Source organism: Narcine bancroftii, chromosome 7, assembly GCF_036971445.1.
Source record: "Narcine bancroftii isolate sNarBan1 chromosome 7, sNarBan1.hap1, whole genome shotgun sequence".
Taxonomy (NCBI): Eukaryota; Metazoa; Chordata; class Chondrichthyes; order Torpediniformes; family Narcinidae; genus Narcine; species Narcine bancroftii.
The window spans coordinates 4,428,836-4,445,998 of record NC_091475.1 but is presented as its reverse complement, the minus strand read 5'-3'; the positions used below and the strand labels follow the sequence as shown (position 1 = coordinate 4,445,998).

The 17,163-nt window shown below is 36.1% G+C and overlaps 1 protein-coding gene across 15 annotated transcripts in view; it reads left to right on the top strand.

Annotated features, from left to right (window-relative positions):
• The window catches only part of LOC138738423 (HMG box transcription factor BBX), a 285,557-nt gene that overhangs the window by 197,666 nt on the left and 70,728 nt on the right, over positions 1 to 17,163 (top strand). Inside the window, exon 7 of one of the 15 annotated variants that reach the window (XM_069888604.1) lies at positions 15,264 to 15,323. The exons of the other annotated variants lie outside the window; for them this stretch is intronic. The gene's annotated coding sequence lies outside the window, so the exon portion shown is untranslated. The remainder of the gene's footprint in view (positions 1 to 15,263; positions 15,324 to 17,163) is intronic. 15 annotated transcript variants of the gene reach the window in all.

The following is a 17,163-nucleotide window of genomic DNA, read 5'->3' as shown; positions in this document are numbered from 1 at the left end:
TTTTTTTTCACAAGCCAACAAGTCAAAAAAATAACAACTTGCTTCAATGACAAACAGGTTTGTCTTTTAAAATGATGAACATATTGTCTGCCTCCCACCTGTCTTGAAAGGTCCTGTTTTCTGTCTTTCGTTTGGCCATTTTTTATAAGGGGTTTATTACATGTGAGTTGGGCGACAGGTCGCAAATACTAATGAAAGTAAAGAGAGGAGGTGGGGGCGATTAGCGGGCTGACGGGCCGGCGCCAACGCATTTGCAAAGCATTCTGGGATTTGTAGTATTAGCTGTGCATGCGCTATACTGGCGCGGCGGTCAGCGGGCCAGCTCTAATACATATTTGATATGATCTTGCGGGCCAAATATAATTATATCACGGGCCAAATTTGGCCCGCGGGCCTGAGTTTGACATGTGTGCTCTATAGTATCACTAATGTTGTATTCTCTTCTTTTGAATGAATAGTTTTTGGGTTTTTGGATGTTTTTCTTTTGAAATATAACCTTCAATGTATTAATGTTTTTCACTTTGGTCTTGCTTGATTTTTCTTGCCATAATATGTCTAACAGCTACGGGAGCTTGTCTTTTTTTTTATATAAACCATTTTTTTTCTGGAAGTGCTGCCAACACCAACATTTGGGGGGGGGGGGTAGTTTTGTTTATGAGCATAGTGTCAACGACAGTCTGGGTTAGTTGGGAGGGGTTAGGGATAGCAAGGTTAGTCTGGGGTTTGTTTATGAAGTTGTACTGGCTATTTCTGACTAGGAATGCCTCAAAAATCTGAGAGTGTTTATTAGTTTATTAATTAATACTTTATTGATCTCAATTTTTCCATTATATTCTTGATTATGAATTTTTCAGATGGATAAAGGTATTAAGATAATTTCTTGGAATATCTTAGGTTGGAACCATCTGATTAAACATCGTAAACTCTTCACATATTAAAAATTTTCAACCTGGGATAACCTTTTTACAAGAAACTCATCTGCGCTTATCTGACACCGTAAACTGTTGGAAGGGATAGCACTTCCACTCATCATTTATGGCTAACTCTCGAGGCATTTCAATTTTGATTGACCAATCTATTCCATTTATTAAACATAATGTTATTGCTGACACTAAAGGATGTTTTTTTGTTTCTGTCTGGTAAAATTTATAATAAACTGTTAGCTTTTGTTAATCTTTTTTAAAATTTTTTTTTATTTTTGACACTATAAGCCATATTGATCAAGGTACATACATTTTCCTTCTTAAATATATACAGTGTCGTTTTCTCCCCCCCCCTTCCCTCCTCCCCTCACTCCCTCCCTCACCTCTCCTCCCATTTATTTAAAGTTCAGAATATAAGATACATTAAACCCGTCAAACAATGTTGTCACTCAATAAAAATAAACAAGAAATTCCACTGAGTCACTTCTTTTCATTCTCTTCTCCTTCTGTCATTTTAGGTGGTAGATGTCCATGGTAGGTTTTGTCTATTGTGTTTCATGTATGGCACCCATATTTGTTCAAATATTGTAATGTTATTTCTTAAATTATACGTTATTTTTTTCTAATGGAATACATTTATTCATTTCTATATACCATTGTTCTATTCTCAAGTTATCTTCTAATTTCCAGGTTGACATAATACATTTTTTTGCTACAGCTAGGGCTATCTTAACAAATCTTTTCTGTGCTCCATCCAAATCGAGTCCAAATTCTTTGTTTTTTATGTTACTTAGGAGGAAGATCTCTGGGTTTTTTGGTATATTGCTTTTTGTGATTTTATTTTAATATCTGGTTTAGATCTTCCCAAAATTTTTTTACTTTCTCACATGTCCAAATTGCATGAATTGTTGTTCCCATTTCCTTTTTACAGCGAAAACATCTGTCAGATACTGTTGGGTCCCATTTATTTAACTTTTGAGGTGTAATGTATAGCCTGTGTAGCCAGTTATATTGTATCATACGTAACCTTGTGTTTATTGTGTTTCTCATAGTTCTGGAGCATAACTTCTCCCATGTTTCATTCTTTATCTTTATGTTTAGATCTTGTTCCCATTTTTGTTTAGTTTTACCATTTGTTTCCTCATTCTTCTTTTCTTGTTGTTTAATATACATGTTTGTTACAAATTTTTTGATTATCATTGTGTCTGTAATCACATATTCAAATTACTTCCCTCTGGTAACCTCAGACTGCCTCCCAATTTGTCCTTCAAGTAGGATTTCAGTTGGTAGTATGCCAACACTGTATTGTGAGTTATATTATATTTATCCTTCATTTGTTCAAAGGATAATAATTTATTTCCCGAAAAACAATTTTCTATTCTTTTGATCCCTTTTTTCTCCCATTCTCCCATTTGGTAGTTGTAAGCCTCCTTGTTTATAACATTCTGGTAATTTATCTAGTGCTATCCTCGGTTTCCCCCCTTTGCATAAAAATTTCCTTATTATTTTCTTTAACTCCTTGAAGAATTTCTCTGTTAAGCATATTGGTAATGTCTGAAATAAGTATTGTATCCTTGGGAAAATGTTCATTTTAATACAGTTTATCCTTCCTATCAGTGTTAGTGGTAAGTCTTTCCAATGCTCTAAGTCATCTTGTAATTTTTTCATTAGTGGATAATAATTGAGTTTATATAGATGGCCGAGGTTTTTATTTATTTGTATAACTAGGCTTGCGTTTGCCATCTGAATGGTGATTCTTTCTTAAATTTTGAGAAATCCGCATTATTCATTGGCATTGCTTCACTTTTATTTGCGTTGATCTTGTACCCCGACACTTCTCCATATTCCTTCAATTTCCTATGTAATTCTTTTATTGATATTTCTGGTTCTGCTAAGTATACTATAACGTCATCTGCAAATAGACTGATTTTATACTCCTTGTCTTTTATTTTTATCCCTTTTATTTTATTTTCTATTCTTATCAGTTCTGCTAGTGGTTCTATGGCTAACGCGAACAATAAGGGAGATAGTGGGCATCCTTGCCTTGTTGATCTGCTTAAATTAAATTGCTTTGATATATATCCATTTACTGTCACTTTCGCCAATGGCCCCTTATATAATGCTTTAATCCAATTAATATATTTCTCTGGTAAGCTGAATTTTTGTAGTACTTTGAATAAATAATTCCATTCTACTCTGTCAAAGGCCTTCTCTGCGTCTAAAGCAACCGCTACTGTTGGAGCTTTATTTCCTTCTACTGCATGAATTAAGTTAATACATTTACAGATATTGTCTGTTGTTCGTCTTTTTTTAATAAATCCAGTTTGATCTATCTAGATTTACTATTTTTGGTACATAGTCGGCTAATCTGTTTGCTAATAGTTTAGCTATTATCTTATAATCTGTGTTAAGTAAAGATATTGGTCTATATGACGCTGGTGCGAGTGGATCTTTCCCTGTCTTTGGTATTACTGTAATTATTTTGTTAATCTTGTTGGCCCCAATATTGAAGATCCAAATTTTTTGAACATCTTTCTTTTACTGGATTTAAATTTGTATTCTTTGATTGTAAGCTGTTGGCTAGACCCTGTGCTTGACCAATCGTCTTCCAAAATGGTTACTTTAAATAAGTCTGCTATACTTGTTAACTCATTTATGCTGCAGTCCGGTATTATAGATGTTTGGAGATTTCTTCATCAAAGTGATAAGAAATTCTCTTTTTTTCCTCTAATGTACATTATACTTACTCAGAGTTTGATTATTTTCTCACAGACCAACAATTAATTCCACTTGTTGACTGGTAAATATGAATATAATAATTTCAGATTACTCTCTGATAGTTTTATCTATTAATATCCCAGATTTACCTAGAACCATGAAGCAATGGCATTTGAATCCCATTTTATTGTCTGACCCTGATTTTTTTTTTGAACTTTATGAAAGATTAAATTGTCTTTTTTTCAAAAAATTCCTCCTTTGAGGTCTCTGGTTTGGTAATCTGGGTTCCTTTAAGCACACGTTAGAGGTCAAATAATCTCTTTTATGGCTAAAGTTTTTTTTTTAAAAAGGTGCCAATTCAGAGATGATCTAGCCAACCAGTTGAAATATATTGATCAACAATATGCCTTAACTAGAAAAAACTCAGCTTTTAAAAAAAAAAGTCAAACTCAAAAACAGACATGATTTGCTTCCTACTTACCCTATACAGACCCAACTTTTAAAAAGTAAATCTAAATTCTACATGGAGATGAGCCTGGGAAGCTTTTAGCCAGTCAAGTAAAAAACTATACAGCTAAACAGCTTATTACAGAGATCCGTAAAGATGATGGAGTGATTACTACTGATCATGTTGAGATAAATGAAGCCTTTTGTCAATATTATTCTAAGCTCTATAGCACTGAATTGATTAAAGATTCAGCTTGTGCAGTGGCATTTTTGGATAATTTAAATATTCCATTTTCTTCAGAGGAGCAGTTACTGCTGGAGAAGCCTATTTCTTTTGAGGAGATTGTTGCAACAATTAACTCTTTGCAGTCCGGCAAAGTTCCTGGCCCCGATGGTTTCTCAACAGAGTTTTATAAGACTATTTCTTATTTATTGATTCTTCATTTGAATTTGGTTCTTTCTTAATCCTTGGTTGCTGGGAAACTACCAGACAATTTTTATAAAGCCTCAATCTCTCTTATTCCTAAAAATAATAAAGGTCCTTCTAACTTCTTCCAACAAACCAATTTCTCTTCTGAATGCTGATGCTAAGATACTGTCTAAGATTTTGGCCTGTAGGTTAGAAAATATGCCCCTTATTATCTCTGAAGATCAAACTGGCTTTATTTAGGGTCATTATTCAAATTTTAATACCCGTCATCTATTAAACATCCTTTATTCTCCCACTGTTTCACTTTCTGAATGTATTCTCTCATTGGATACTGAGAAAGCTTTTGAGAGAGTAGAATGAATTTATTTACTTTTATTTAAATTGAACTTTGATCTTATTTATTAATTGTATTAAAATATATTTATCTCCTATTGCTTCTATTTTTACTAATTCAATAAAATCTAAATAATTTAAGCTTCACCGTGGAACTAGACAAGGTTGCTCGTTAAGATCATTATTATTTAATCTGGCGTTAGAACCATTAGCAGTGGCTTTTTGGCAATCTGGTGATATTTCTGGAATTACAAGAGGTGAAATACTCATAAGGTCTTGCTTTATGCAGATTACCTTTTATTGTACATATCTGACCCTGATCGGTCGATTCCAACTATTATATCACTCTTTCATCAATTTGGTCAATTCTCAGGATATAAATTAAATCTCAAGGAAAGCTCTCTAGACCTTGCTGTTCTTATTAAATTTTCTTTAAAAATCAGTTTAATTATTTAGGTGTTGCTAAGAATTTCAATAATTTACTTAAGGAAAACTTTCTTAATGAACCATGACAAGATGTCCTTGGCTTAATGGTCTCCTCTCTCAATGCCCTTAACTGGACGCATTAATATCATTAAGTTGATATTGTACCTAAGTTTCTATATAACTGTACCTGTATTTCCCAAAACCTTTCTTTAATTTGCTTGATTCAATTATCTCTTGTTTTAAAAAATAAACGGCCCCGTCTTAACAAAACGTTTTTTCAAAACCCTAAAAAGAAAGGGGTTTGGCATTGCCCAATTTTAGATTTTATTTTTGGGCAGCTAATATTAGATATATAACTTTTTGGATTCATCATAAGGACAGGCAAGATGCTGCAAGTTGGATTCATCTAGAAATTGAATCTACTGAGAAGTATTCTCTTATTTTGATATTTGGAGCACCATTACCTTTTTCTGCTTCTAAATTAACTGATAATTTTGTTGTTAAACATATGTTGAGAATTTGGTTTCAATTCAGAAAACATTTTGGATACCATAGCTTTCTACTAATCAGTTCCTTTTCAGTTAATTCTTTTTTTCCGATACAACTTTGGTTGGAGTTGGGTATCCAATTTTTTTTGAATTTTTATTTATAATTTTTAAAACACAATATCAAATATTACATTAAATTTAAAAATTATTCAAAAAAATTATACATGTGGTATATATAAAGGAAAACCCCCTACTCTCCCTCCCACAAAACCCCTAAAAAAGAAAGATGAGATAAAAGGTAGAAGAAAGAAAGACCGGAGAGTGCCAAGGGAATAAAGCATTTATAACATAAATTCTAATATTGGAGGTTACCAAGAAGTGAGGTTATCAGAGTTTATCAAACATTCAAACCCACATTATGTAAATATGGGTGCCATATTTTTCAAGAGAAGTGATATTTATTTCATGAACTATATGTAATCTTCTCTAATGGTATACAACTGTGAAGTTCTGTGGGCCATCTTCCCATACCAAATCTATATCTGACTTCCATGATATTGCTATGCATTTCCTTGAAATTGCAAAAGCAATTTGCACAAATTCAATTTGATGCATTGTTAATTTTAATTTTGGTCTTACAACCTTAATATTATTCAATAAAAATAACATTGGGTCCTGTGGGAACTTGACCCCATAATCTATTCCAAAAAAATCACCTACTCCCAACCAAAAATATCTGACTTTAAGACATTGTCAAATAGAATGCAAAGAAGTTCCAATCTCATGTCCACACCGAAACATGTATCCCGTCTTTTCAAAATCTTTTTTATTGTCCAACATTTGGCTTCTTTGGAACAATTATCTTCTAAATTTAAACCAGCTAAACATAATTTTTGCTATTTACAGATTTGGAGCTTGGTATTAAACTTCCTTAAGATCTGGAATTAAATATGATAGAGAAGATTTATAATTTTAACCTGAATCTAAAAGGTTAATATCAGCTCTTTGAGTCATTAATATTGCCATTATTAGTTCCCTGGCCAAAACTAGGAAACTATGGGAGCAAGATTTTCAACAATTATTTTCTGATGCTACATGGACTCTATTTTGAGTGGTAAATTCATCTTTTTTATGTGTCCGATGTCCTTCCTTACAATTTAAAGTGGTACATTGAGCTTATTTCTCCAAAGTTAAATTGGCTAAATACTATTCTAATATTTCTTCAAAATGTGACAGATGTAAGAAGCTACAATGTTTCATATGTTTTGGTCATGTCCTTTTCTTTCCATTTATTGGGAAAGTATTTTTCCTCACCTTTTTCTTGCCCTGTTTGGAATTTGTCAGGGCCACAATCCCATGTGATTGCCTTTGCTCTCCTTATCGCTAGAAGAGCGATGTTAGTGAGATGGCATGATGCCGTCCTTCCTATTCCTCCTATGCAGTGGCTATCAGATGTGATAACAGGCCTGACTTTTGGAAAAAATTAGATGTTCTACTACTGAAATGAATTTTAACTTTGTAAGTTTTTGGTTCATTTTCTTAATAAGATTATTTAGATTGTGTTCTGTGGTTTGGTTTTTACCTCTACAATATATATGTTCAACCAATAAATTCACAAGGGCGGGATTAGGTTATTAGCATAAGTTTTATATGTTATGTTTTTGTCTTTTTCAATGTATAAGTTATTTGTAGCCATTTGTAATTAGCATATTAACTTTGTTGGATACTTATTCTTATTCTTATTTTTATTTACAAAACTCAATAAAAATATTGAAAATGAAGAAAAGAAGCCCACTCCACATATTTTGTTTACATTCAGAATCAGATAATTGAGTATTTGCAGGCAAATTACTCAATGACAGGTAGTGTTAAATGATATTAAATTGGATGTACAAATTTCATAATGGTGTTGCCATATACGTTCTGGTCAAATCATAGCTCGAGACCAAGTAGCAATTTGATTTATAATCGGATTTCCCTTGAAGTAATTTACAATAAATTTTCAAGATATTCAATATATTGCATTTTTCTTGGTGATTTTTAAAATACTCCACAGAGTTTGGGCCAGTTTTCCATGTTGTTGTTCAGATTTTAAAAGATTTAATTTATTGAATTAAAATTGGTTTCTATTTTAATTAGGCCCAGTCAAAACTTTGTCATTCTTACCTTTATTAATTTACTGGCTAAAACATTTAAAAATAAATTGAGCAGATTCTAGACATAGCAAGTAGTAGAAGGGGAATTTTTAATGTCATATAATTTTTGTGGAACTTTCTGAAAGAATAGATGATAGTCTGACTGTCTTTATTAAAGTGTTTTGTTTTGTCCTGTATGCTGCACCATTTCATCAGATGCAAGGATCGACAATGAGATAGACAACAGACTCGCCAAGGCAAATAGCGCCTTTGGAAGACTACACAAAAGAGTCTGGAAAAACAACCAACTGAAAAACCTCATAAAGATAAGCGTATACAGAGCCGTTGTCATACCCACACTCCTGTTCGGCTCCGAATCATGGGTCCTCTACCGGCACCACCTACGGCTCCTAGAACGCTTCCACCAGCGTTGTCTCCGCTCCATCCTCAACATCCATTGGAGCGCTCACACCCCTAACGTCGAGGTACTCGAGATGGCAGAGGTCGACAGCATCGAGTCCACGCTGCTGAAGATCCAGCTGCGCTGGATGGGTCACGTCTCCAGAATGGAGGACCATCGCCTTCCCAAGATCGTATTATATGGCGAGCTCTCCACTGGCCACCGTGACAGAGGTGCACCAAAGAAAAGGTACAAGGACTGCCTAAAGAAATCTCTTGGTGCCTGCCACATTGACCACCGCCAGTGGGCTGATAACGCCTCAAACCGTGCATCTTGGCGCCTCACAGTTTGGCGGGCAGCAGCCTCCTTTGAAGAAGACCGCAGAGCCCACCTCACTGACAAAAGGCAAAGGAGGAAAAACCCAACACCCAACCCCAACCAACCAATTTTCCCTTGCAACCGCTGCAATCGTGTCTGCCTGTCCCGCATCGGACTGGTCAGCCACAAACGAGCCTGCAGCTGACGTGGACTTTTTACCCCCTCCATAAATCTTCGTCCGCGAAGCCAAGCCAAAGAAGAAGAAGAAAGAGTATGCTGTAGTTTGGTTTTCCTAACTGATTATGACCTTATTGATAGAATCAAAGATTGAATAACTAGAATCAGAATTTATTGTCATGAATACGTCATAAAATTTGTTGTTTTGTGGCATCACAGGGCAAACATTTATATAAACCACCGTACAAAATAAATAAAAATAGTGCAAGGAAAAGAAGGCAGTGTCTGTGGTTCATTGTTCATTCAGGAATCTGATTGCAGTGGGGAAGAGCTGTCCTTGTGCCACTGGGTGCTCGTCTTCAGGCTTCTGCACCTTTTTCCCGATGGTAGCAGAGCGAAGAGGGCATGGCCTGGGTGGTGGGGGGGTCTTTGAAGGTCTTTGTCTGCTTTCTTAAGACACCGCCTCTTGTAGATGTCCTCGATAAAGTCTGGTGCCTGTGATGTCACAGGCCAAGTTAACAACCATCTGGAGTTTTTCCCCCCCCCTGTCCTGAGCATTGGCACCTCCGTACCAGACAGTAATGCAGCCAGCCAGAATGCTCTCCACACTGCACCTGTAGAAGTTTTCAAGAGTCTTCAGTGAATTATGGATATGTGGCAAAATTAGATTGTTGAGTTGTTATTACTTCCATAAATATCACAATGTTTCTTAGTCACTTCTTGTGGGGAAAATATGAATATCTAAAATCCAACATCTGATGTAATCGGGGCTTTTGTAATTATAGTATTCTTGCTCAAGATGCTTGTTTAGAAGAGAAAATGCCACTAGCTCAACCCTGCCACTGTCAGGCACATGGAGGTACTTTAGTGAAGTGAAACTGAAGGCATTATAACGCTGAGAGGCAAGTCGTATCGTTGATTATCATGTTGATCTAAGACACATTAACAAGGCGGTATCAATGAAGTTAAAATTATTCCATGAGTAACTGGAACAATTTGATTTTTTAATGTATTTTCATAGATAAAAATCTATTTTGATTTTTAATGGGAATGAATTTTACACAAATTAAGGGGTCCAGAGAGGGCAATTTATCAATGAACATGTGCTATGAAAATAAAGGAAGTGAGTAGTCACACGTAGTACGTTGGTTAGGGCTTAAATATTTTGGTTTAGCAATTTTACTTAAAGCAAATTTTAAAAACTCAATGCTTACACGGATAATTGATATTTTAAAACTTTTTTCCCCACAGATGGCCTAGAAGACAGTAATAAAATATGCAGAATGTCATTGCTTTAAAGGCATCTCACGCAACTTTTAAAATTCTTGTACAGACTAGTGACCATTACCATTTGTTAGCAGAATGTGGTAATCAAGTGGAGTGAAGGTGTGAGAAATTGAGAAAGAGCAAAACACAGGTGAAAATAAGTTGGAATAGTAATGAGGGTTAGCAATTACACAAACAGAAATGAAGATATTTTGAAGAAATAAATGAGGCAAAGTTAAAACTGAGATAATTATTACCAAGTTTCATTTATTTCTGTCATGGAGACCAAAGATTGATGTATCTCTTGAGTGATATTTACCATGCAATATACCAAGCGAAATCCCCCAAAAATTAAATAAAGCAGAATTATAAACAGAAGCATTAAATCTCCAAGCTTAAAGCTTATTACTTGGTAGAGATCATTGTGTTCATTTGGTGGAAAAGTTGTATTTGTAAGAAACAAAAATACAAAAGCCACCTCCTTACACTGCCCGTTTCAATTATGAAACTGTACTCATTTGATTATTTGTTAATGAATTCCAATTAACAATAGGACTGTTGTAATCAATGTGTGAAGTAAAATCGTCATTTACTTTTTGTTTTAATTGCATTCTGCCATGTATCAGATTTGGTTACTCTGCAGTATTCATTTTACTCCACAAGGTATGTTGAAGTTTGTAACTGAGATTACTATGATAAATGATCAATTAATTTAATTTTTGTCTGCTTAAGGATCCTTTGTGCTCCACTTAAATTGGACAGTTTACAGTTTATAATCTAGATATGCAAGGAGAGCATTTGAAGTTTGCTTTTATAATTTCTCTCTCTCCAAAGATGTGTCTGTAGATTTGTAACAATACAATTTATTTTAACTGCAATTATGAATATTTCTCTATCCTTTTATATTTATTATCATCTTTTCATCCCAAAATGCCCTTTGAACTGAATGGCTTGTGTAACCCTAACAATTTCCATTGCCTTTAGGTAGAGTAGCATTGTGATTAATTTAGTGAGCAAATATCTAGAGACCGAAGATATTGATCTGGAAAGTGGCTTTAAATCTCTGCACAGTTGCTGGGTACTGTTCAAATCACTGATGACTTTAGGAATAAAATTGGAGATATGGTGAGAACAGATCAGACCTGGATTAACCATTAAGCAAAATCAATACGTGTTTAGGGCACCAAGGGAAGGGGGCACCAGTTATTTTTCAGTTCTGAATTTACCATGGTGCAGCTGAACTAGGGCCCCACAAGAAAGCCCCCCGCTGGGTCTGGCCTGGAAGAAAATGGAATTTTTAATCTATTATTTCACATTCAACACATATTGAATCTTAATGTCTTGTCACTTAGACAATGGAAAGGTCGAGGGGGAACCATTGTTGGGCTGTGCTTAGGGCATCAGTTGGCCTTAATCTGGTCCTGTATCAGATCAGTATTGATGTCCTTTAAGAAGGAAATCTGGCTAATTAATGTGGGAGCCCAAATCCAATCATGTGGTTGACACTTAATTGCCATCTGAAATGGTGCATGTAGCAAGACATTCAGTTCAAGGGGCATTTAGGGATGAATGATAAATGTAAGCTTGCCAGTTATAACTATGATTTCTGTATGAATTTAGAAGAATTCGTGTCCAGTCCACTATATTTCAGTGCTGAGAATTTCAGTAATTGCATCATGTAGAAGGGCAGTGTATCTGTAATTCCGCTTGTGCACACTGGAGGTTAATCCTGATTTATTCTGCTGTAGAAGGGCAGTGTATCTGTAATTCTGCTTGTGCACACTGGAGGTTAATCCTGATTTATTCTGCTGTACTTGTAAGCATTGTTGGCTCCCTCGTAGTTTTTCACAAAATCCAGTCCAATGTGTATCTGTTTTTATCTCCCCCCTCCAATCATGTAGATTTATATCTGGCCAATACCAAAAAAAATACTAAGTGCATGGTATAATCAAAGATGAGGTTTGGCTATTTGTGGTCAAGTGGCACATCAGAATTAGGGCTACACTTGTAGTTCTGTACAATAAGTGAACGGACAAGTGAGAATCGGTTGATTGCTTGATAGATCTTTGCCTGTTGGATTTCTCACTTTATTTCCAGATAGCCTTTTAAATATTGTGTTTTATACCCATGTGGAATCTTCATAATATGGAAAATATATTGAGAACACATTTGGGAAAAAAATGCAAACATTCTTGATGCTCTCTATCTGAATACTTGTGCAATTAGATGTTCAAAGTTGGGAACCAGGAATGTGAAGATTTTAATTCAAGAAGTGTCTTTTGAAAGTACAGCAGTTTGTTGAGATCACACATGAAAGTTGCACAGTATCTACTCACAATATGTTAGCATCGTTGGCAAGAGTGGAATTTGTTGTCCACTCATGAATCCCAATGAAATTAAGAGGTAATCAAGAATCAACGTCATTGATGTGTTTGGTGTTGCAAATACTAAATATTTCTCTCTTTGGACATCAGTGAACCAGATTTGTGTTTGGTAATTATTATTCACCTTACTGAAACCTGCTTTTTGATTCCAGTTTTGTTTCGTGACTTGAATTAAAATGTTCAGCTTTGTGGCAGGATTCATAGTCATGCCTCTGGATCAGTGATCCAGGCCTCTGAATAGAATAGTCCATTAATTCAACTGCTATACATGAAAGCGGTCTTTTAAGTGTAGGGATTTGTGACATGTGCTAAGTGACTTTTTTCAAACAGCTTGATTCACCATGGCCCAGATTCCTTCCAGCAAAGGTAGAAAATTGGGAATTCAAATGATGTTTTCCCTCTTGGTTGGCAGAGCGAGAAGGAGCACAGAAAGAGATTCTGGCTAGTCCAACTGAATCTCTCTCTTACCACAGTGTTGTCCACCTTGGCATTTCTGAGAAAATCTCCCATTGTAGGTTTTTATTTACTAAGGGGTTGAATCACAAAAGCTAATTAATCTATGATCTGTCGTTATCATATTCAGACAGCACTCATGGCAACACAGTCACTCCACTAAAACTTCTTTCCTGCTACTCATTGTAAACAACATGGAGCTTATGCTGTCTGATTTTGTAACAAACACATAGCAGGCCAAAAATGTTCTGTTTACCAGAGGATTTAAGATCATAATTGATGTTGATCAGTGGACAATAATCTGTGTACTATAGTATTCTCCACCATCCAGGACATTTTCTATGAAACCTGTATGGCTTGTATGCCATTCAGATTATTATTACAAATGAATGTTCATTACTCAGCCATCCTTCATTCAGAGCAGCTCTGAACTAAGAAGCAAAGCAAGCATTTTCTGAAAGTTCTACCCAGTGCAGCCTGGAGCATTACATCAACAACAAGCAGAAATATGTATGTCGAGATAAATCAACACATTTACATAAACAGTGTTATATCTGTTAAGTGCCACTGAATGTTTAGAGATGCCAAGCAATAGAGCATTACAAGACTATAAAGACTGATCAAGGTCGTGGCATCAGCCAGAGGCTAATTTACTGAAGCAACTCTGCAAGAAGTCATCCTTCAGCATACAAAGAAATTTAAAGTTAAATTTAGATATACAGCACGGTAACAGGCCTTTTTGTCCACAAGCCCATGCTGCTCAATTTTCTTCTTCTTCTTCTTTGGCTTGGCTTCGTGGACGAAGATTTATGGAGGGGGTAAATGTCCACGTCAGCTGCAGGCTCGTTTGTGGCTGACAAGTCCGATGCGGGACAGGCAGACATGGTTGCAGCGGTTGCAGGGGAAAATTGGTGGGTTGGGGTTGGGTGTTGGGTTTTTCCTCCTTTGCCTTTTGTCAGTGAGGTGGGCTCAATTTACACCCAATTAAACTACGAACCCTGTACATTTTTATTTAAAGGCTTGGTGGAAACCGGAGCACCTGGAGGAAACACACAGTCACAGGGAGAACATTTGAATTACTTATAGATCACGCCAGATTTGAATCCGGCAACTCTGTTACCACTATTACAGAGTTGCACTAACCATGCTGGATTGCTGGATTTATTCTTTTTATTAAAAGTGCATGCAATGTTTTAAGTATGGCAAGGCAGGCTTCAATACAGGCTCAGCACAAATACTCCTCAATCTTATTCTGTGAGAAATAAACCCAAAAACTTGGTTTGCTCTTTTATAGCCCTGCTAATCTATTGCGCTGTCTTTATGATTGATGTATTTCTTCGTTTGTTCCTTTATCCCACCTGGACTTGTACCTTTGAACTAATAAGTGATCTCTTCCTATTCATTTTGTCAAAATGCATTACTTTGCATTTATTTGTGCTGAAGGTGCTTTTTCTCCATTCTGCCACATAGATTCAGACTGAATGGAAACTGGGCCTTCAGTCCGCTGTCCATGCTGACCAGGAAGCGACCACTTTGCACTAAACCCATTTATTCCCCACAGCCAATATGTACACCTTGTGGGAGGAAACCTGAGCATCCTGAAGTCAAGATTGAATGTTATTTCTCTGGAGCTATGAGGCACAAGCTCTAGAAGTTGCAGCACTCTGTTGCTCTCTTCAGATCTGTTGCCGTGCTCTTCAGCATTGATTGTTATCACCCAATAACATCCAACCCTAACCAATAACTGTAACTTTTGGGAGAAGAGCAAAACAAACCCAACAGGACAATTAGCGGAATGACCACAAACACCATTAAAATCTTTAAAACCACTTTACAAATACTTTATTTGACTTGTATCATCTACATTGTAGTGACTATGTATTAAAGTCTGCCAAAGGATAGTTTATTTACCAATACTATTGAGGTCTTGAATCATTTTCATTTCCACTGCATGATTTTAAGTGTCAGACTTTATAAACTTGGTGTAGATTTCCATAAATTTGAGGTGTAGCTTCTCTTGTAAAGTGCATTTAGAAAACAGTTCTCTCATAAAATCTGTCTTCATTGTGATCTGTGCCTTCCCAAATTTGGTGTGCTATCTCGGAGCCTTTGGATTTTGGAACAATAATTTTTGGATGGGCATTGGAAGAGGGCAAAAATTTCTCGTGATTCAGTTGTCCCCGAACGTCTGCCTGACCAAATTCTGAAAATAATCAGACATGAATAACAGACATTTGAGCACAGGGTACCAAGCAGGTGTAGAACCTGGCCCATCAAGTCATCAAATTTGTAGAAGAAAAGTAATTAAGTAATTCAATATTGAGCATGTGTGAATATTTTTGTGACCATGTTTTTTTTCCTTTAGAAAGAATTGTTTACAGCATTGCTTGACATCAACTCATCAACTTATTTCATTTCTTCTGTAGTAAGTAATGTAACTAATTTAAGACAAGGGTTGAGACTTTATTAAGGAAAGAATGGGGAAGGTGGAGAACTAGATGTTAATATTTATATAATTCTGGACATGAACCAAAGGGACTTTCTGAAACAAATATTACGAGCAATAAAAACATCCCTATGGTATGCAAGTGATAATCCACAGATCAAACTTTTAGAGAGTGATTTTTAGTCGATGATATTTGCAAATCAAACTTAAAATCTGAGTTTAGTTGACTCCTGCGTGGAGTTTGCATGTGATGGCGCTGGTTTTCTCTGGGTTCCTTGGTTTCCTTCCACATGTCAAAGATGCAGGTTGATAGGTTAATTGGCTGCTGTCGGTTGTTCCAGAGATATGCGTGTGGTAGAGTGTGGATTGGGGGGAGCTAGGTTGAGAATATGCGAAGGATAAATAAAATTAGATGAATCTGGGATTAATGTAAACGTGTGGTTGCTGTTGGTGCAGGCTTGGTGGGCTGAAGAGTCTGTTTCTACATGTCATTCCTTGATATTATAAATGCAAGCAGCTTGATCTGAAAGGATGTTGGAGTGAATAATTTTACTGTGAGTATAGTGCGAAAGCATCGCTGGCCATTGCTTCACAGTGGACCATTAAAACATATCAAAGTACTTAGTAATGTGGCATTCAACTAATTCACTGAGAGTTACATGTGCCTGGCTAATCTGAACAGGTCCTCATGGCAACATATAAATTTGATGATAAAATAAATGAAATGAAATTTCCTTATGAAGATGGTGTTCAAGGTTCCATGTTTGACACTTCCAAATTCTTGAATTGACTAACCCCTAATATTACATTAATGACATATGACAGCTTGATAAACTGAAATCCCTTGAGTGTTTTATGTTCCATTAATCTGAATCCAAATGTCTCATTAATTTCATGGGGCAAGATCTTCAGTGATAAGATTGCTGTTGTCTGTATCTCAGACCACATTTGTTCTTCTGGTGTGGTATTGGGTGTATGCCCCCACTGGGGGGGGGGGGGGGTCAGTTCCCAACACATTGGCAATGCCCAGGGTACTGGGCATAGGTAAGAATAGCAGGATTAGCAGTGAGACCCCATCCCTGGGTCTTGTTGACTATCAAGCCCATCATTTAAGTCAAATGCTCTGACCATCAGAGGCATTTACAAACATTCAAAACCATTCAGGTCTTGCCAAAAATTGAAACTGTTTACATAAAATTGTTTTAAAACTTTTAAAATGTAATTGAATTAACACAATATATGTGCAAACACACACTGTTAAAAGCATTTAAAAGAACTGAATTAAACCAAAGTGTGGACACTAAAAATCCCTGAGGAGGAACTTTAAACCCAGTGGCGCACCTACCTCCCTTTCTGTCAATGGCTCATTTCACTCTTAAGTGAGCCTACAACTAGAAGTGTCCACTGTTACCCCCCCTAAGGAATTGCCTACATGTTCATGGGTAAATATTTCGTACTCACTAAGATTTCTCTGTTCATTTTGGTGTTTGGCCATTGTTGCAGTGCAGAGCTTTCTGATAGGAATGTCTTGCAACCAAATGATGGAAACAAAAATAAAGGAAACACAGAGAGAGAGAGAGAGAGAGAAAATTTAGCATTTTTAAAATTTTCATAAGAACTTACGATATCAGAGTGCGAGCTCATACAAGTAAAGGTCCTGGTCCATATAGTCCTAGTGTTCAATTCCGGACACTGCCGCTAGATCCAGGTAGGATTTGTCTATTTGTATCCTCCTTGATGCAGGTGGGTGACGATATTAGTGAGCTGGGTCTCAAGATTACATATTATATCTCACTTCTTTGCACCAACTTTGAAGGTA